Source organism: Pipistrellus kuhlii, unplaced genomic scaffold (genome assembly GCF_014108245.1).
Source record: "Pipistrellus kuhlii isolate mPipKuh1 unplaced genomic scaffold, mPipKuh1.p scaffold_m20_p_33, whole genome shotgun sequence".
NCBI lineage: Eukaryota > Metazoa > Chordata > Mammalia > Chiroptera > Vespertilionidae > Pipistrellus > Pipistrellus kuhlii.
In genome coordinates this window covers 1,074,095-1,095,998 of record NW_023425533.1, presented here as the reverse complement: position 1 = coordinate 1,095,998, position 21,904 = coordinate 1,074,095, and the positions used below count along the sequence as shown (strand labels likewise).

Genomic DNA, 21,904 nt, shown 5'->3' with positions numbered 1-21,904 from the left:
CAAGTTTAGGTATATATATAGTTTTAATTTAAACTCTTTATTGTTTAAAGTATTACATGAGTCTCCTTTTTCCCCTATTGACCTGTTCCCAGCTGCTCCTACCCCAGCACATGCTCTCACCACCCTCTACTGTCTGTGTCCATTGGTTATGCTCATATGCATGCAAACAAGTCCTTTGGTTTGGTTGCATATTTTGATATAAAATGTCAATAATTTATGAAAAATGATAAATTAAATATATCAAAACCGATTTTCCATGGAATTAACTTACTATTTCAGAGCAGTTTTGTCTTTGTTTCTGATGGACTGTCACTGATTCAGTTTTGAAATTTCTTTGCCTTTGCTCAACTTATAGTAAAAAGGTGTCTTTGAACTTTCTTATTCATTAGGAAGTGTCACTGTTTAAAGCAGGTGTTGAAAACTACAGCTCACTGTCCATTTTTATAAAGTTTGATTGGAACATAGCTATATTTTTATTTGTTTGTTAGTTTGTTTGTTTTACTTATTGGCCATGGATGCTTTCACACTGCAATGGCACAGTTGAGCAGTTGTGACAGGGACTGTGTGGCCCACAAAGCTAAAATATGCACTATCAGGCCCTTCACAGAAAGTTTGCTGTCCCTTGACTTAAAAGAACTCTGTAGTTCCCTAAACAGGTAGCTCAGTTGGTTGGAGCGTTCCATATACCAAAAGGTTGAAAGTTCAATTTTTGGTCGGGACACATATCTACTTTGTGGCTCAATCTCTGGTTGGGGTGCATATGGGAGATAACTGATCAATGTTTCTCTCACAGAGATTTCTCTCTCCCCCCTCATAAAGATGTCATTGGATATGTTTACCCTGCAGCAAATCATTTATATCAGGAGTACTCAGTATCTGTTTATTGATTATTTACTCAAATATATACCCCTGATTTATTTACTTTGTAAGTTTGGATTTTGTGTATTAATTTCCCTTACAGTACACTTGATAGATAACTGATCTAAGCTACTTTTATTAAGATAGGTTTACTCAGCTACTTCTTTCTAGGACCCTCAGCTAACTTGGCTTAAATCAGTTTTTAAAACTCACAAATAAATAGGTCTGCCTTCTTCTTTTGTACAAACACTTTTATCAAAACCTTAAAGGAAGGAGTCAAAATTTTCTTAGGCAGACCTACTTAATATAACTTGTCATATACATTTCTAGTATTTATCTATATCTAGTTCTACTCCCCTTCTGGAAACAAGGAAGAATGTATTTCTCAGGTCTTCTTTGTCCCCCTTAAAGTTAAGCAGGGCCAGGTAATTAGTTCTGGTCCATGATGTGTGAGGGGAAGTGAATGTATGTCAACTTGAGGATGGGGTTGAAAATATCAGATGAAAGGAATTTGAGTCACAGTATGTAAGTCAGGTGCCCAAAAAAGTCACCTGGGAGAGAAACCAAGATGGCGGCATAGGTAAATGCTTAACTGCAGCCTCACACAATTTCAAAAAATATAACTAAAATATAAAGTGGACATTATCCAGAACTACAGGAAAGTTGACTGACTGGAAATTCTACAACTAGAAAGAAAGAGAAAACCAGAAGGAGAATCAGAGGAGCTGTAAAAGCCTAAGGTATGGAGACATGGTGTGTGAGTGGGGAGATGACTGAGCTAGAGAGGAGGGGCGGCTGAGTGCCTGGCTGGCATTCCCTAGACTCTAGGGCCTAGAGGGAAGAAGATAAAAGCTCCGGACTATGCTGAACTCCAGTTCCGACTGCACTGAACCCCAGTTCTAGGCCAGACCCTGGGGTCCCAGGCTCATACAGAGGGAATCTGGACTATAAGGTGGAAGTTCAGGGAAGCAGTGAAAGGCAGAGCCCGGGAGGCATGCACTTTGCGCACAGAGGAAGACTGTTAACTGTGCCTCTGGATTGCCCTAGTGGGAAGGAGACATAAGCTCCGGACTGCTTTTAACCCCACTTCCAACTGCACTAAACCCCAGCTCCTGGCTCATTGGGGGAGAGTCTAGACCACATGTGTCAAACACAAGACCCACGGGCCAAATCCGTCCCACCAGGCCTTGCAATGTGGCCCGCACCGCGCTGTCATCACTGCACTCCACTGCGTTTCCATCACAATGACAGTTTATGACTGTTCAGTAAACCATTCAGCCCGCGATTTAGGCTGGATTTTAGATTTTGGCCCCTTCTCTGATTGAGTTCGACACCCCTAGTCTAGACTGTCTGGTAGCCAGTGAAACTCGAGGGCACCTTTCTCTCAGAGGTGCTTGCAGTGAGTACTAAAGGACACTGAGGAACACTGAGACTCAGGAACCTCATAGGGCAGAGCTGACAGGAAGCCAAGGCTGTAGGCTCCACCCTGAAACTACGCCCCATCCAAGCTGAGCACAGAGGCTTTAACGATTTTCCAACTCTAGTGGAATAAGGCTGTCTCCCGGCATAGACACAGCTGATCCTCACAGCCAATTGGCCTGGAGGTCAGCTTCTCCCAGTGATACCAACAACAATCAAGACTTAACTACAATAAGGCTATACACACAATTCACAAAGGGGTGCACCAAGAGTGTCCACCTCAGATAACTGGGAGGCTGACCCACTGAACCATATAGGACACCTTAACACACAAAGCCACCCTACCAACTCAGGGAAGCAGTGAAAATGCCGAGACAAGGAAACAGATCACAAATAAAAGAAATGGAGAACAAGAAGCGACTAGATATAGAGTTCAAAACCACGGTTATAAGACTTTTCAAGAATTTCCTAGAAAAGGCTGATAAAATAAATGAGACCTATGAGGATATGAAAAGGGATCAACTAGAAATAAAAAGGGATCAACTAGAAATAAAGAATACATTGTCTGAAATAAAAAAATATATATATATATATATATATATATATATATTATACAGAGTCCTAAAAACAGAATGGAAGATCACAACAATCAAGTCAAAGATTTGGAACACAAACAGCCAGAGGACACTCCTCTGCAGAAGCAAGAAGATAACAGAATCCAGAAAGTTGAAGATAGTGTAAGAAACCTCTGGGACAATTTCAAGTGAACCAACATCAGAATTATGGGGATCCCAGAAGATGACAGAGAGCAAGATACTGAAAACATATTGAAAGAAATAGTGACAGAAAACTTCCCCCACCTGGGGAAAGAATTAGACTTACAAGTCCAGGAAGCACACAGAACCCCAAACAAAAGGAATCCAAAGAGGACCAAACCAAGACATGTCATAATTAAAATTCCAAGAGCAAAAGACAAAGAGAGAATATTAAAAGCAGCAAGAGAAAAGCAGGTAGTTACCTATAAAGAAGCACCCATACGATTGTCAGCTGATTTCTCAACAGAAACCATGCAGGCCAGACGGGAATGGCAAGAAATATTCAAGGTGATGAAAAACAAGAACCTATAGCCAAAAATACTCTACCCAGCAAAGCAATCACTCAGAATCGAAGGCCAGATAAAGAGCTTCACAAATAAAAAAAAGCTAAAGGAGTTCATCATCGCCAAACCAGAATTATATGAATTGCTAAAGGGGGTTCTTTTGGAAGAGGAAGAAGATAAAGATAAAAATTATGAACAAATATGTAACTATCAATAAGTGAATCTAAAAAACAAGGGAATTAAAAAATCTGATGAACAATATTAACTGGTGAATATAATAGAATCAGAGGTATGGAATGGGAGTGAACTGACGATTCTCGGGGAAAAGGAAAATGGGGGGTGTGGGAAGAGACTGAACATAAATTGTGCACCTATGGATGAGGACAATGTGGGGTGGGGAAAGGGCAGAGAGTGGGGTCGGAACCTGGTGGAGGAGGAGCAATGGAGGGGAAAAATGAAGAACATTTGCAATAATATGAACAATAAAGATTTATTTAAAAATAATAAATTTAAAAAAATAAAAGAAAAATGTCTCCTGGACTCATAAAATTTACAAGAATGAAAAATAAATTTCTATTTGGTTAAAATGCTAAAATTTAGGGGTTGCTTATTATCACTCATGGCCTAGGCTTGGTTGATTAATACACAACTCAAATGAAATAACTCATTACACATCTACTTTTGCATATCCATAGATAATAAGATACAATGCTGTACAGAGGAATAAACTTTTTAATTTAAAGAATTTATACGTATTGTTTTCAAGGCCAGCATCGAGATAACCACTAAGTGCACATAGGGCTGGCTCTTTAATAAAAAGGGAAGTTCTGCTTATAGCTTTGCTTAGAATTTGAATTCATTTTCTCTAAGCCCATCCCGCGATGAATAAAGTAAGCCTCTCCAAACTCTCCTCCTGCATTGTTTGATTGTTTGGGAACTCTGCAACACAGGAAGAACTAAGAGAGGAGCAAATAGAAAGCCAGAGGACTAGAAAGATGCCCTGGAAGAAGCAGACAGGGCTTAGTAAGAGGCATGAGTACAATTTAGACTGAGCCATAACACACTGATTAGTTAAAAATTAATATCTTGGTTATGTTTTCTAGAAATTCAGTAGCTTCTATGATTTGGTACTGTAGATTTGCTTAATTTGGCATTTTAAAAAATAGCTTCTCCTTTTTAGTTTCCTAATAAAATTCCTTTTGAAAAAAAATAGCAGGACAAAATACATATGACATCAGTACAACTGAGGATTCATGAGCTCCAGATATAAATTCTGTCTGACTTATAAAGTATTTGCATGAGAACTGAATCTCATGTACAAAACTGTGTTTGGCTTAGGACAAAGCTATTATCAGTATCCAAAACAATAGAAAATGCATGAATTTGATTAAGTTCTGGTAGTGTTGAAAACAGATAAGTTAATATCTGTTAAAGATTTTTATAGTTTTAAATGTATACTTTAAATATAATGCATATTTCATAACACAAATAAATTAATATTTACAACTGACCTAAAAATGTCTTAAGGTACAATGACTTAAAATCATTAAGAAAGGAACAGTGCCTCTGCCAGCACTTCTGTCTGGGGGAAAGCTGTCCCTCCAGCTCTCGCCCTCTCAATCTGCTGACCCAGCGTTAGAGCTCAGAGGGAGTGAGTCTGACTTTCAGAGGAATTTTCGTCCCTCAGCACTGGCAAATATTCATAAGATCTACCACACCCTTAATAAGCTAAATCTAACAGAAGGTGTGGGCCAAGATGATCATCAAACTGGAAGCTTGTGGTCTTCTACGCCTTTGGCCTTGTTTTTAGTAAAATGATGCTGTCCAGGAAAAAGAGAAGATCTGTTTCAGGAGTTGGCTTACCTGCCAAGAAAGTTAGATATGAAAAGTATGGTGCAGAGACAGTAGATCAAGATTGATGACCTAAGTGTCAAAGAGGCACGTTACTGCCTAATCCGTTACTGGTCTTCTAAGTGTACCAGTGCCAACTGGAACATTGCTTTGGTTCTGCAAGGCAAACTTTCAAAGTGTAATTATTTCTGAAAGGGCAGGGCGGGGCGAGGATGAGCTCCCAACTCCGCCCCATAGGGCGGAGTTATTCCTAGCCCTCAAAACCCCTGGACTGGGAGAAATTCGCTCTCTTCTGCCATGCTGCCGGCATGGGTGGGAGGAGCACATGCTAGCATTGTGAAGGCTCTTTTGTTTATTGCATCGGACTTGGCTCCCTGGTGGTCCTTGGGGATCACGAAGTCTGGGCATAACATATGGGGACTCGTCCGGATTCCCCAGGACCATTAGGGAAAACCCGATCCGGAGAGTCTGACTGGCCGCGGTAGGTGTGTGCGCGCTCTGGAGGGACATAAAACCCCTCATGGACAATTATATAGTTTACAAATTGACTCCTGGATAAGTCTAGTATCCATCTGGCACCATATATAGTTATTTCAATATTATTTTAATAACTGGCACCATACATAATATTACAATACAATATCATTGACTATACTTCCTATGCTTAACTGTTCATGGATAGATGAAAGACTTGGTACATATATAAACTGGAGTTTTGCTATGTCATATAAAGAATGAAATCTTACCATTTGCACATTTATAAAAAGGAATAGTTTTTTTTTTTAACTTGAATTAAGCCAAACCCCATTTTTCCAATGGTTGCATAACTCTGAATATTGAAATAAAAGAGCCCCTGGGTTTAGAAACAAACTCTCAAAACCCACTATTGATGCTTAAGTGACAACCAAAAATAAGGTGAGAGGGATTACACTTTAAAACTTTTTAAGTAATGTAATTTTGAGCTAATATTCTTGGTATGTGTAGATGGCTTATCAAGGAAGTTAATCACATATTGCTTAAATTGGTTTGTATTTCTCTCATTTTCAGTGAGAAAGAGGAAGTAAATAGTAATAGGAGAGTTAGGTGATGGAATCACAAAAATAAAAGTGAACTTGGAGGGTCACTCAGTCCATTATTCTTTACCCAGGCCATATTAGAGCCATCATTAAACAGAAGAATACAGTTGTCAAAAAGGTTCTCCAGACTTCTTTAGTAACTAATTAGGATATTAAAAAATTTCCCAGGGCCCATCCAGTTCATTATTTACTTTCCAATAGTGACAACAAGGCCGATATTGTAGGCAAGTAAGACATTTGTGGTCTATAACATCAGCAATGAAAGCTTAGGGAACTGATCCAAACATACCTAGCTTGCATTAGCAAAGTATTTTGAAGCTTTTTCCCATGAATTTGTTTTTATCATTGATCTGGAAAAATAAAAAGTTCCTCCCAATAAAATGTCTTTGCTTTTTTTGCAGAGGTCAGTTGGCAATAGTTTTTCGTTTGTTTGTTTGTTTGTTTGTTTCTTCATATAGATAGAGAGAAAAATTAGATTTTCCTTTTTATTGAATTTATGTGGGTGATACTAGTTAACAAAATTAAACAGGTTATAGGTGCAAGTTCAATAACATATCTGTACACTGTATTGTGTGTTCATCATCCAGTGTCAAGTCTTCATCTATCACCATTTATGCTCCCCATACTTTCCTCTATCTCCACCACCCTCCTCTTCTTCCCAGCAATCACCACTTTTTGTCCTGTCCATGAGATCTCTTATTTTTTTCTCTTTTGCTCAATCCCTCTACCCAACCCCTACCTAGCCCCACCTCACTAATAGCTGCCAGCCTGCTTTCTATAGATCTATTTTGCTTGTTAGTTTATTTTGTTCATTAGATTTCACATATGAATGAAATCATATGGTACTTGTCTTTCTCTGATGGGCTTATTTCATAACCTAACATACTGCTTTCCAGGTCCAACAATGCTATTGCAAAGGGTAAGATTTTCTTCTTTTTATGTTGAATAGTATTCATTGTATAAATGTAACAAAGTTTTTTTTGTTGTTTTTTTGCTTTTTTTTTAATCCACTTATGTACTAACTAGTGGATTTGTGCACATTGAAAGGAAATTAATTAGAAGGTGGCTGCCTGGGCGGAACTGGGCAAGACTGGTTGGACATGCCCTTGAGCCAACCTCCTGGGTCCCTCCCCAGTCAGTGGCACCTGGGCAACACTATGGCTTGAAGGGCGTTCTGTGGTCACCACAGCTTGGCAGTAAACCAGATTCGGACTGACAGGACTAATATATTACCCAGAACTAATATAACCCATGGTGAAGCTAGAATCCTGCAGCCCCATGAGGAATTGGGCTCCCTCCTCCCTGGTTCCGAGATGCATCACCCAAGACTGGAATCTGACCCCTGGTGGTCAGTGAATGTCATACCTACCAGCCAATCAGCTGGCCAGACAGTCACTATTCTTTTATATGTATACATGGGAAATTGAGCTGCTTACAAATGTTGGCTATTGCAAATAATGCTGCAGTGAGCATAGGGGTGAATATATTCATTTGAATTAGTGTTATTTCTTCAGAGAAATTCTCAAAAGTGGAATTGCTGGGTCAAAAGGCAGTTCCATTGTTAATTATTTTAAGTAACCATACTGCTTTCTACAGTAGCTCCACCAATCTGCATTCCCAAAAACAGTGCACAAGGGTTCCCTTTTATTTATTTACTAGAGGCCAGGTGCACAAAATTGGCCTGCACCCTCTCCAATCTGGGACCACTCAAAGGATGTCCTACTGCTGGTTTACAGGGATCAGGCCTAAATGGCAGTCAGGCATCCCTCTCACAATCTGGGACTGCTGGCTCCTAACTGCTCACCTGCCTGCCTGCCTGCTTCTAACCACTCTTCCTGCTGGCCTGGTCACCACCAACTGCCCCCTACCGCCAGCCTGCTCACCCCCAAATGCCTCCCCCACCAACCTGATCACACCCAACTGCCCTCCATGCCAGTGTGCTCACCCCCAACTGCTGCCCCTGGCCTACTCGCCCTCACCTTCCCTCTCCACTGGCCTGCTCCCCTCCAACTTCCCCCCCACTGGCCTTCTCACTCCAAACTGCCCCTCCCCCCACTGTCCTGATCACCCCCAACTGACCCCCACTGACGGCCTGCTTGCCCCTAACTGGTCCCCCTGTGGTCTGCTCACCCCAACTACTCCTCCCCCCACCCCATCCCACCAGCCTAATCACCCACAACTGCCCTCCCCTCTTGGCCTCTAACCACCTCTACCTCGGCCCCAACACCATGGCTTTGTCCAGAAGAATGTCTGGAAGGTCTCCTGGAATGTCTCCCAGTTTAATTAGTATATTAGCATTTTATTAGTATAGATAGAGGCCTGGTGCACAAGGTGGGGCCAGCTGGTTTCCCTGAAGGGTGTCCTGGATAAGGGTGGGGGTTCCCTTGGGGCATGGAGCAGCATGGGTGAGGGGCCTGTAGTGGTTTGCAGGCCAGCCATGCCCCCATGGGGTGAGGGTCCCTGCTGGGAGGGCATAGCCAGGCTAGGTGAGGAGCTGAGGGCTGTTTTCAAGCTGGCCACAGCCCCTTCAGAGTGGGGTCCCCACTGGGGTGCCTGGCCAGCCTGGGTGAGGGGCTGATGGCTGTTTGCAGGCTGGCCAAGCCCCCCAGCAGGGACCCTCATCCCATGGGGTGTAGCCAGCCTGGGTAAGGATTTTTTTAATCTTTTTTTTTGTTGTGTTTTTTTCAGCACCTCCTTGAGTGGAGGCAGATATCTGGGATTTATTTATCTTTTATAATTGAAACTTTGTAGCCTTGAGCAGAGGCCAGGGCCAGCCAGGGAGGGCAGAAAGCTTGGCTTCCTCCATTGACAGGGCAACCCAAATATCCTCCTGATTCCAGCTTCATGTCTGCCACCATTTTTATTGGGTTATTTGCATACTTGCTCCTGATTGGCTGGTGGGTGTAGTGGAGTGATGGTCAATTTGCATGTTTTTCTTTTATTAGTGTTGATTTTATTTTTGTTAATTCTTATCTGAGGATATTTTTCCATTGATTTTCTTTAGAGAGAATAGAAGAGAGGGAGAAAAACAGAGAGAAACATTGATGTGAGAGAGACGCATCGATTAGTTGCCTCCTCAATGCACTCTAATCTGTGGCAGGGAAAAGCCTACAACCCAGGTATGTGCCCTTGACCAGAATTGAACCCAGAACTCTCTGGTATATAGGCCAATACTCTATCCACTGCATCAAACCAGCTAGGGCAAGGGTTTCCTTTTCTCCACATCTGCACCAACACTTGTTGTTTGCTGATTTATTAATGATAGACATTCTGACAGTTGTGAGGTGATATGTCATTGTGGTTTTCATCTGCATTTATCTGATGATTAGTGACCTTGAGCCTTTCTTTGAATGCCAATTCAGGTCTTTGCCAATTTTTTAATTGGATTGTTTTATTGTATGAGTTGAATGTTAAGGTGTTAAGTTGTATGAGTTTTTTATAAATTTTGAATATTAACCTTTATTAGATGTATTATTTGCAAATATGTTCTCCAATTCAGTGGATTTTCTTTTCATTGTTAATAGTTTTCTTTGCTCTGCAAAAACTTTTTAGTTTAATGTAGCCCCATTGAAATATTTTTTGTTTTTCTTGTTGGATGAGATATGTCAGAAAAAATATTGCTATCATAAATGTCTGAGATTTTACTGTCTATGTTTTCTTTTAGGATTTTTGTGGTTTTGAGTCTAACACTTAAACATTTAACCCATTTTGAGTTTATTCTTGTGTATTGTGTAAGAAGATGGTCTAGTTTCATTTTTTGCACATATCTGTCCAATTTTCCCAACATCATTTACTGAATAGACTATTTTTACCCCACTATATGTTTTTGCCTACTTTGTCAATATTAATTGACCATAGAGGCATGAGTTTATTTCTAGCCTCTCTATTCTGTTCCATTGATCTATTGTATTTGTCTATTTTTATGATAGTACAATACTGTTTGGGTTACTATGGACTTGTAGTATAGTTTAACATCAGGTAACATGATTCCTTCAATTTTGTTCTTCTTTCTCAAGATTTCTGTGGCTATTTGAAATCGTTTGTGATTCCATGTAAATTTCTGGAATATTTGTTCTAGTTCTGTGAAATATGCAATTGGTATCTTCACCAACAAAATTTCTTGACATAATTCTGCTCTTACCAAAATTCCTCCTGCTTCAGCCAATATCTAACTCTTCTTGCATATTTTTAGTGGAAGATAAAATTAGCTGTCAAATGGGGCTTGGTTAGAGATACCCACAGATCTGGTGCTGTTACAAAGACTATCAGAATAAAGTTATGTCAACAAAAATTTCAGAGTTTATTATGGGTAATACAAACCTGGGTATTATTGCTCTCAGCTTTGCAACAATATACTGATATTTGAAATGTTCATACAGTAAGAATCAAGAAAAAAATCATTGGTCTATTTTCAACCCCCTATTATGTTAAATCTATATCATGGTATTTAATTCCTTATTTGGTTGCATATTTATTTAAGGGCTAGGGATTTGCAAAGACCATAGGTGGGAAATAAATATTTTAGAGAGGCAGGGAGTAATTTTCCAACTTTTTGACCCTACAGACATACAGCTCTAAAGAACATGCCAGCCAGCAGAAATTAATCATCTGCAGAGACCCACAAGCTTTCATTTAAACCCAGTCTTAACTCTTCACTTTACTCTTTTCTTTCCATTATTTCTCCTTTCTAGCCTTGGAGGCAAAAACACATTAGTCATCAATTTATTCCCTGTAGTAAATCTTTGCCCCTTAACCCCACTAATCCATTAAGTAAACCCCAATTAAATTTGTCCTCACATCACGAAAATGGCAGGCTGCCCCAGGGATATGGTAGACTTCTAACACTGCCATGGACAATCAAATAGTAATGACAACTCAGAGAGAAAGGGAGAGTTTCTCAGTTACTCTCCCTTCACTCATGATCACACTATCTGGTCTTGTGAGCCTGTCTTTCAGTAAATAATCATTTGTAACTTCAAAAACCATCTTCTTCACAATTCAAGCTCTTTTGGTAATAAGACTACAATCTATGGACCAAGCAGGGGTACCCTGTAAATAAAGCTACCAGACATTCAAAGCTGGCCAATACTCTATCCAATGAGCCAAACCAGTTAGGGTGGATATGACATTTCTTTCTTTATTTTTCTTTTTAACCTCACCTAAGGATATGTTTCCATTGATAGTTTCACCTTCCCTCCAATCCCAAGCTCAGCACCTCCACTCGCACCTCCCATCGCAGGCTCAGCTCCTTCTTAAGCCTAAAGCCTCCACCCCAGGCTTTAGACTTGGGAAGGGGTTTCCCCCAACACCTCCCCAAGCCTAAAGCCTCCACCCCAGGTTGAGGCTTGGGATGGGGTCATCACCCTGCCACCTGGAACCTCTTATCCCAGGCTGGGCCCCTTCCCAAGCCTAAAGCCTCTGCCCAGGTTTAGGCTTGGGAAGGGGACCCCGCCCCTCCAATCACAGGCTCAGCCCCTTCCTAAGCTTAAAGCCTCTGCCTGATGAGTTCCCTCCCTCCACCCCCACCTCTCGGGCTGCTGCAGCTGGCAGGGCGGGCAGACAGGCCGGGTATGCCCCACCAGCCCCATCATGCCCAGGGCCACCTCCACCACAGTCTGCCACTGCCACCTCTGTGCCACCCCGCCCAGCCCACCTGACCTGCTGCTTCCCACCTCCACCCTGCCAGCCGCTGGACACCTCGCCCCGCTCAGCACAAGCTGTCAGTGCTTTCCCTCTGGCAGCCTAAGCTGCCTTGCTTTCCACTGTGCCTCTCTCTTCCTTCTATGCTGACTTCAGTCTTCACTCCTCCCTCCCTCCTCATATGCAAATTAACGGCCATCTTTGTTGGGTTAATTTGCATGTTCACTCTGATTGGCTGGTGGGCTTGGTTGGTGGGTGTGGCTTGTGCGGCAGAGTGATGGTTAATTTGCATGCACAAATAATAATTTGCATATTTACTCTATTATTAGGTTAGATATTCCATTGTATGGACACACCACAATTGGTCCATTTATCCATTTATGGATATTTGGGCTGTTTCCACCTTTGGCTATTGTGAATAGTAATGCTACGAACATGCATGCACATCTATTTATTAGAGTTCCTATTTTTAATTCTTTTGAGTACTGTATATATCTAAGAGTAGAATTGCTGAGTCATACGGTAATTATATGTTTAATTTTTTTTACGAACTGCCAAAATGTTTCCCACAGTGGCTGAACCAATATCCATTCCACCAGCAATGTACGACAATTCCAATTTCTCCACATCTTTGGCAATAGTTTTTATTTTTAATTTTAATTATAGCCATCCTATTGAGTGTGAAATGGCATCGCATTATTATTTTGAGTAAAATTTCCCTAATGAATAATGACGTTGAACATCTTTTTATGTAGTTGTTTGCAAGTTGTCATTTCTTTTTTGGAGAAATGACTAAGTCCTTTTCCCATTTGTAAAAATTGGGCTGTTTATCTTTTTGTTGTTAAATCATCAGAGTTCTTTATATATTCTGGATAATAGATTCTTATCAGATGTATAACTTGCAAAGATTTCCTTGCATTCTGTCAGTTGCCGTTTCACTTTCTTGATCAAGTCCTCTGAGGCACAACTTGTTTTTAATTTTGAAGAAGTTGACAAATATTTTAATTATACTCTGATTTAATACTGAAATACATGCACCAAAATGAGAGGATGAGGAGGAATTAAAGACCTACAATGGGATCAGAGAATGAGGAGAGAGGAAAAGACAATGCACAGCAATTATTTTATGACACAAAAGGAATGGTTAAGAGGCATATGATAGGTAAGTCACAGAAATAGTAGAAGCAACAGAAAAGGGTGAGGAGAGTGATTCAGATACAGCAAGTGGCCATGCCTATGACCATTGAAACAAGGTGTGGGGAAGAGAAAGAGGAGTTCAGTTTGTTCAAAAGTTTTAAATACTATTAAATTATTGTTCTTCATGTTCTGCTTTTTACTTGGTCATCAGCTTTGGAACCTCAGCTATCTCTGAGCACTATAATCTGAAACACCATTTAGTGAATGTGCAATTATTCAGAACTATTAATTCTTAAAGTTTCAGAGTGCATCTCTGAGTGAGAAAGCTCAGCAGCCCACCACAGAAAAACAACCATTTTCTGAGTTGCTATAACCACAAATTAACATTCCAATTAAGTGATAAAAAGGCTATGCATTTTGTTTGTTTTATGGTTGCAGCCAACCTTCTAATATCTTAAGAGTGTGTAAATAAAATCCAGTGTTATTCTTTCTTATGTTGCATTTTCTTACAGTTTCAGGGGTCTTCAAACTTCTCTCATTATGAGAATCACCTGGTGGAGTTGTTAAAACACAGATTCCCGGATCCCAACTATAAGAAGTGCTATCAGGAATCTGTGTTTTAACACCTCCACCAGGTGATTCTCATAATGAGAGAAGTTTGAAGACCCCTGGTTTAAAAGAAGGCTCATTTGGGGAGAAAGGAAAGCTGGCCTGGAGCCAGCCTGGAAAAATCCACAGGTGTCCTCAATAAAACTACAATTTCCTATTTGGAAAGATAATGCAGAAACATTTCCATAAGGGAGAGAAAACCTTAGGAAGCTATACTCCCTCAGCTCCTCCTACTCTTTATTCCTGGGAAAGATGGATTGCCCACACCCTTCCCTTCCCCACCCCTCCCCTGTCTCTGTTCTTTTTTCCCTCTTTTTCCTTATAAAAATCTCTGCCTGCACTGAGATCTTAAGATGGGGTTTTGAGTACTGGAAAAAGTCCCCCATCTTCTTGAGATGCTGGCACTCGAATAAACGTCTTTCCTTTTACCAGCACCTGACTCAGTTTGGAGTTTGGTTTTTGTTGCAACAGGCAGGAGAATCCAGATTTTTGTTTACTCTGCCACACCAGTATTGAAAACAACAGTTGTTTGCTCATGGTCACATAGCCAGAATGCAGCTGGGGTTTAAATTCAGTCTATATGACTCCAAAGCCATATTCTTAAGCATTATACAATAGATCTTCCCTATGGCATGTAAATTCATTACATATATTTAACCTGAAAGAGCATATAATATTAAATTTATCATGTATTTTATGATTTTTTAAAAGATTTAAATAGCATATATTCAACATCTATTAAATTTGGTAGGCTAGTATTAAAATTAGTCAGTATTTCCCAAGTACACACCAATTGGGAAGGCAGCCCAGGAGTGTGTTAGAAAACCAAAGCGAAAGAAACCTGAGTTTGAAAATCTGCCAAAGATAATATACAGAATGGATAATTGAAATTGGTTGTAACTTGAAGGCCAATGCTCCCCCACTCCTTGTTCAGATGCTAGCAATCCCTTAATCTTGTGCTCTACAGCGTTTTCCTTGCTTTCTAAGTCAATTCACCTCTTAGTCACTGCACAACCCAATAGCCTGTGCTATGCAAGAAGCAACTGATGCAGTCACTAATAGATAAGTGTATTTACAACCCACACATCAAACTTTGATGTTCCAGTTCTAATTCAAATATCAAATAAGTATAATTTTTATTTCTATATTGCCCTCAATTCATTTTCTACTCTGTGGGTCAGTGACCACTGACTGACAAAAATGTCTTTCCACTTCAGTGACAGAGGCTAGAAAGCAGTGCCATCAAACAAAGGGCTCTTGTGCAAATATCAGAAGCATGTAGGTGACTCAGTCATCCTAAATAAACAAAAAGGCCTGAGAGACAAATAAGGTGAATCAATCCCAAGGGTGAAAGGATTACAAGACCTAAGGCTAACCAGGAGAGCCAGATAGAAAAAGACCAAAGAAAGGTATTAGCAATTATCTTATGACAATAGATAAAAGGAACTGAATTCGATAGGGAATTTATGGATGAAAAAGTCAAAGTTTAAAGAATCTGAAATTCTGTCAAAATCATAGCAATCAAGGATGTTTGCACAGCTAAGATTGGGAGGAAAAACACTAATCCAGATCATTCCTCATGAGTCATTTATTCTTAACTGCTGCTTACAATGGCAAGACCTATCATATTCCTTTCCTTTCATGGATAAATGAATTAAGCTTCCCAGTACACATATGCCTGAATAGTGGGGAGGGTGACAAGTGATTATAAAGACTAAATAATATAGTTAATGTTTGCACTACTGTGAAATAAATTCCAGATAAAACAAAATATAGCTTTGAAACCATTTAATTATAGCAAATCTTAAAGTCAAGTTATAAGTCAAATATCATTATTTACCTTGAAAGAACACCCTCATGCAATATTTACATTCACCTGTTTATTCAACACAAATTACAATAATTCTTCTAAATATCACTCAAAAGTTTAAGAAATATTAGCATACTAGAAACTCAATTTTGGAATGAGCAATATTATGATCAGTTAATATTTATAAACTTCATTCATAAGATTAATTAATAAAGCATTAATAATGAAGCAATATTTTCTGTACAATAAAAGTATCTAATCAGCAATATGAAACTGGTTATTAAAAGAAATCAAAACTCTGAGCCAGGCTCTTTCAATCAATTAAAAAAAAAGGGCAAGGAAACACCTTCTGTCTATATCTCAATTATTCAATCTGTATACTTATTTATGTGATGCCTACCACTGGAACTCTTTCATAGCAGCTTTTCTGGCCACCCCATAAGGAGCTAATGCATTTAATCAGTTGATCGTATATGTCAAGTATCCTTTCTCTTTTGATAGATTACCCCAAAGAGTAGGCTAACAACCCCAATTTGCTGACTAATTGAATTTTGATATATTCTCCAAAGCCACTTATTTTCCCCCTGACTAATTAAATTTGCAAGCAGTTAAATCGAACAGGTTCAGTAATATCTGCCAAAGTCCCTTCATACTTCATTAAATTATGGAAACTTAGCCAGTGTCTCATGCCCTGAGGAAATACAGTACATTTAAATAGTCATTCCTAAGGGGAGAGGGCCGAAGTGGTAAAATAATATGATTTTACATAATGCATGTTAAAATGTCCAGTATTATATTTGATATTTTGCCATTGGATATATCAAATAATTTTAATATTACAAATGGGTATATGGGCAGGTTTCTTTGCTCATAATGTAATATCTGCACTAATATGTATGAATCTAGATTAAAGCAAACTGGGATGTACTTTCTATTGTTAGCTGGAATAAAGATAGCTCAATTAGAACATGGATTTCATTTCTAGCTCAGCTAAAAAGTACAACCCCTCAAAAACTGCAGAAGCTTCCAGCAGAGTAAATGCATTTTCTTTACCAAAAAGCCAAGGCTCACTGCAGAAGAACAGGGGGGAAAAAAAAAAAAGCCTCATTAATTAAGACCACAAAAGTAAAATTCTTAATAAGTCAACTTTGGCTAGCTTGAGATTTGGAAATGAGTTTGCTGAGTAAATTAACAATCAAATACAATTGGAGGAGAGACTTTTGAGGACATATGGGAATAAATGTGTTTTTTTTTTAAAGCAGCTTGGAAGAATTATTTATATAGGCAATTACTATGTGAAAAGAGGTGTGCTAACAGAAAAAAGGACAGGATTTGAGTCAAAAGATGTACTCAGTAGTAGTAGAAATTGCTTCCTTGATCTGAGCCTTCATCTGTAAAATTGATGATATTTATTTCACAACATTGTGGGAGGCCAAAATGAAATAATGTACATGAGTTGTAAATTCTCAGGAGCTGAATAACTATTGGGTATTTTTATTATGTGCACAAAATAATAAGCATATGAATAAAAATAATTTTAGGAATATTCCACCCTCTACTTTTTAGAGTTAAGACAACTGGTGCACAGCATAGTCAAGTGACTTATCCATGGGTACATAGCTAGTTAATGGAACTATTATTAATATCCCTTATTTGTTAATCATAGCAGTTCCTCTAAAGAGCCACTATACTTCCTTGACTTTGTTTTCATAGCCTGAATTACTTTAAAAGATAACTATTAACAAAAAAAAAGTATTTCTTTTTTAAAAAAATTACATTGATTGATTGATTGATTGGTTGGTTGATTGATTTTAGAGAGAGAGGAAATTAGACAGATGGGGGGAGAGAAGAAGGGGAGGAAGGAAGAAAGGAGAAAGAAAGACATCAATTTGTTGTTCCACTTATTCATGCCTTCATTGGTTGATTCTTGTATGTGCCCTGACCTAGGATTGAACCCACAACCTTGTTATATCCAGATACCAAAAAGGTGTTTCTTTATAAGTATTCTTGTTTTTAAAATTTTACACTTGAATCTTTCATAAACATTTACTTAGAACCTAATATATGCAAGTCACTGTATTAGCTGCTGGAAACAAAAACCAAGACATGATCCTTGTCTTTAAAGAATTCTTATTCATAGAATTCCCTCTCCAGGCTACCAAGTTCCCATTGCTTTTATTCTGGTTTTAGGCTGCCAAAGTTACTCCTCACTGCCCCTAAGCATCCATACCCAAAATAGACTTCCCTCTCCCTTCTAACCTTCCTGGAGCTCTCCGGTATCAAGAAACCTTATTAAAGCACTTCATTTTTGGTTCATGGTACATAACTCATTCTGAATTCAGGCCAAGAAATTATTCCTGGGGGTCAATTTCCTACAGCTGGAGAGGAATAATGGATAAATTTCTACAGGGTATCAGCAATAAGCAGGGACAGTGGGAGAGATGAGAGACTAATTTTTCATTTTTAACCTTAAGGCTATTCAACTGGCAAGATGTTCATATTCTAGAATCAAAAAGACTACCTGGTCACCAAATCATACATAGTTGGGTCTTCCTCCCTATTAGGTCCTACCTTCCAAATTGAATATCCACTTGCTGGTTGAAAACCCAAGAGGCAAAAAGTCAGATGTTAGGAAAAGTAAGAATTGGGCAAAGGGGAATCTGAAAAGGGACAACTTAACAGGCAGAGAGAATTATTGGGTATTTTATTTCTGCTCCATAAGTTAACTAGCTATGTGATCTATGAGATCTTAACTAGCTATCTGAGTCTCAGTCTCCTCATCTCTAAAATTGTCATTAATAGCACCTACCTCAAATGGTTGTTGTGCCAATTAAATGAGTTAATAAATGTAAGATACCTGACTCTTGGTAGGCATTCAGTAAATATTAGTCCCCTTTCCACTTGTGGCCAGGTCATCTACCAATACAACACCTCCTCCAATTTCACTACCTCTGTGGATAAAACTACAAGATGTGGATATCTTCTCACCACCCAACCAGAAAAGAAGGAGGCCCAGCTTCCCAGTGCCCCCTGAGTTTTGTGAATCCTGGACTATTTCAAGAATCCTTTCCTGCAAACCTCAGACTATCTCATTAAAGTCTAACAAGGGATTAACCATTAGACAAATAATTTATGTAGATTGTAAATCCAAAAGGAAAATGGAAATTAAGTTGTTATTTTATTAGGTTGTAATTAGTTACTAAAGGTTTCAACACGCCTAGTAATTCTATGAAAGTATGTTGAGTTTAATCTCATTTCAATTAATTACCTGTATTTATACCTACATCTATAGATATCCATATATCCATCTATTGTATATAATCTTGATCCAAACTCTATCCTGAATTTTTCATAAGTGCTATGATCTTTGGGAGCGTATTCTGAGTATAAATGAGGGCTTGACTACATCCTGAAATTTTCTTAGAACACAATCCATCATAGCAGGGAATCCAACAAAGAGACCATCATCAATGTATTCAAGGGATTTACTTCACTGAAAGTAGGAGACAATCTCCATTTATTATCACTTCTTCATTCATAATGCTATTCCACCATACAAGCCCTGAGTTCAATGGAGATTCTTAATCAGTTAACAACCCCCCTCTCTAAGCTTATCTAGTGCCTCTTCCACTCAGTCCCTGTGCTCCAGCCACACTGGCCACCACTGCACTCATTTAATATACCAAGTTATTTCCAATGTCAAGACCTTCATAAATTATTCCTCTGCCAGGAATACCTGTGACCCAATCTTAGTGGTCCAGATCCCTAACATCAGGAAAGTAGACCAGTCTATTTTTACATACATACAGAATTTGATGAGGGAGAATTATAAAACAACCATTTGAACCAAATAACACAATGCAATAGAAGTCTCTTCTAGCACTAGCTTTCTTATCCTCAAATTAAGAGTAATCTCTGCCCTTCTGGAAGAACCTTTTATGTCAATAGTAAGTCCCCAGATTTCTGGGATAATTTGCATTAATATCTATTCTAATGTGAAGATAGATTGGGCCTAGAAAACTAGAGTCACTCTAACCTCACCAACAGGTGCCCCAAGCTTATTTGGTTCTCACAAGTTTGACATTGTAACAGGCAATGTAGTGGTGAAGGTTTGGAAACTGACATCTCTAGGTTTGAATCCTTACTCCAACACTTATTAGCTATGTGTCTTTAGGCAAATAACTTAACCTTTCTGGCCCTCAGTATTCTGATGTATAAATCTGGATAATAATAATACCCCATTGGATGGTTGTCAGTATTAAATAATATAATTCATTTTGCTATTCAATACAATGCCTGGTACATAGTAAGTGCTCAATAAAGGTCAACTATTACTAGTGTGACAATCTTCACCTTCATTCTTGGTCCTGGGACACAATTCAGGTTCATTCATTTATAGAACATTGATAGCTCACTTACTACCACGTTTCCCTGAAAATAAAACATCCTCCGAAAATAAGACCTACTTACAGGTTTTCTTCTGAGTGAAATATAAGGCATCCCCTGAAAATAGGGCCCCCCTAGGCTCTGTATCAGAATGAAAATTAATTTACCATAAACTGGTCACTAGGGCTTCCCCTACTGGCGTCTAGCAACTAGTGACATTACGCGGAGTCCTGATGTCACTGCTGTGTGGAGGCAGAGTGGAGGTCAGAGTGAATGGTGAGCATGGGGCTGGAGAGAGGAGGAGACTTTCGCAATGAATGTAGAAGAACAGGAGGATTAGAGCGGACGGGACGCAGCGAAGGTGGTGAATGCTGGTCTGTTTCTGCTGACACTACCTGATGCTCGCGGCTGCCCTCATGATGACTGAAGGTTCTCAGTCAGTGGCAGACCCTGCTCCAGCCCAGATCCAGGCCCCAGCAAGCCCAGTGACAGTCCTCCGGCAGGCCCCAGGGGGTAAATGTCTGATAAAGGGTTAGGGGGGATGTCTGGTGAAGGTGTTCAGTGGCACAGGGGTGGGGGGAGGGCGATCACTTAAAATGACACAGGAGGATCAGAGGGGCCAATCAAAATGACACAGGAGGATCAAAAGGGGTTACTAAAATGGTAATTCCTCCTCTGATTCTCCTGTGCCATTTTGATTCCCCCCTTTGCCTCCCACTGTGTCATTTTAAGTGATCCCCTCCCCCCACCTTGATAACCCAATTCCTTTTTTTTTACCCCTAGAAATGAGCACAAAAAGAAAAAGCTACTCTGTGGAGTACAAGAAAGGAATCGTGGAAGACTCTTGGGGCTAAAATCTTACTGCTTTCTGCAAAGAGAAGATGTTGAGTATCCGATTGGTCCGAAAATGGCGAGCAGAGTATGGTAACCTCATTGACCAAGTGGATAAGGGAAATGCTAAAAAGCGCAAGTGTGGATCAGGTCGGCAACCATTATTTTCCGGGCTGGAAGACCTGATCTGTGAATGGGTTGTTGACAGGAGAGCAAAGGCTTTGGTTGTGAATAGGGCTCAGATTCAAGAATTTGCCCTTGCAATGGCATCACAGTTTGACATAGCCCCCGAAGACTTCAAAGCATCACAACACTGGCTGGATAATTTCCTTCAGCGAAGTGAACTGTCTTAAAGAAGATCTACAACATTGTTTAGGTTGGAAGATACTCAAGTTATTAAGTGAGCACTTGCATTCAAGTCCTTTATTGATGATGCTGACTTCTCTAAATACAGTCTTTCCAACATGATTGCTATGGATGAAACTGCAGTATTTATGGGCCAATCATCTCAAACAACAATTGAACAGCGGGGTGCCTCCTTAGTGTACATTCCCTCCACTGATTACAAAAGTGCACGTGTTTTCTGTATGTTGGCAATTCGTCTGGATGGCACTAAAACCCCACCTTTAATCATTTCTAAGGTCAAGAAGGAAAAGATTGAACGTGTTTTGGGCATTTTTATTCTTGATACTGAAAAAGCCTGGGCCACACAAGCAGTTATAAGGAAGTGGGTTGATTTAATGCTGCCGCTTGTTATGTGAGGGAGCCAAAGAGGTCTGCTAGTCTGGGATGCAACCAGCACTCACTGTGCTAAAGACATGAAGACATTTCTTCATGAAAGAAAAATAGATCAGATAATGATTCCCACAGGAATGACGGCCTATCTCCAGACTCTTGATATTGTAATGAACAAGCCATTCAAAGACAATTTGTGCATGGAAATTAATGACTACATTGAAAATAGAATGGAGAGAAATCAGCGTGAAAACTTTGTGAAACCTAAACTGCAAGAAGTTGTGACTTGGGTGAAGAATTCATGGGAGAAAATCACTGACAGCTGCATTGCAAATGCACTGCGAGCAGGCTACCTTGATAAGAAGTACTCATTTAAAGACAGTGCTATTGCTAAACATGAGAGATTTGGTCCAGTGATTCTGAAAGAAATGGAGTCACAAGAAATTCACCAGG

The 21,904-nt window shown here is 39.6% G+C and overlaps 1 protein-coding gene and 1 long non-coding RNA gene across 2 annotated transcripts in view; one reads left to right on the top strand and one right to left on the bottom strand.

Annotated features, from left to right (window-relative positions):
- The window catches only part of IL1RAPL2 (interleukin 1 receptor accessory protein like 2), a 1,438,686-nt gene that overhangs the window by 1,379,166 nt on the left and 37,616 nt on the right, over positions 1 to 21,904 (bottom strand). The gene's annotated exons all lie outside the window — the stretch shown is intronic.
- LOC123651069 lies at positions 19,944 to 21,726 on the top strand. The gene is made up of 3 exons (XR_006739543.1): positions 19,944 to 20,131; positions 20,396 to 20,398; positions 21,681 to 21,726. It is a non-coding gene; the product is annotated as an uncharacterized LOC123651069 (long non-coding RNA).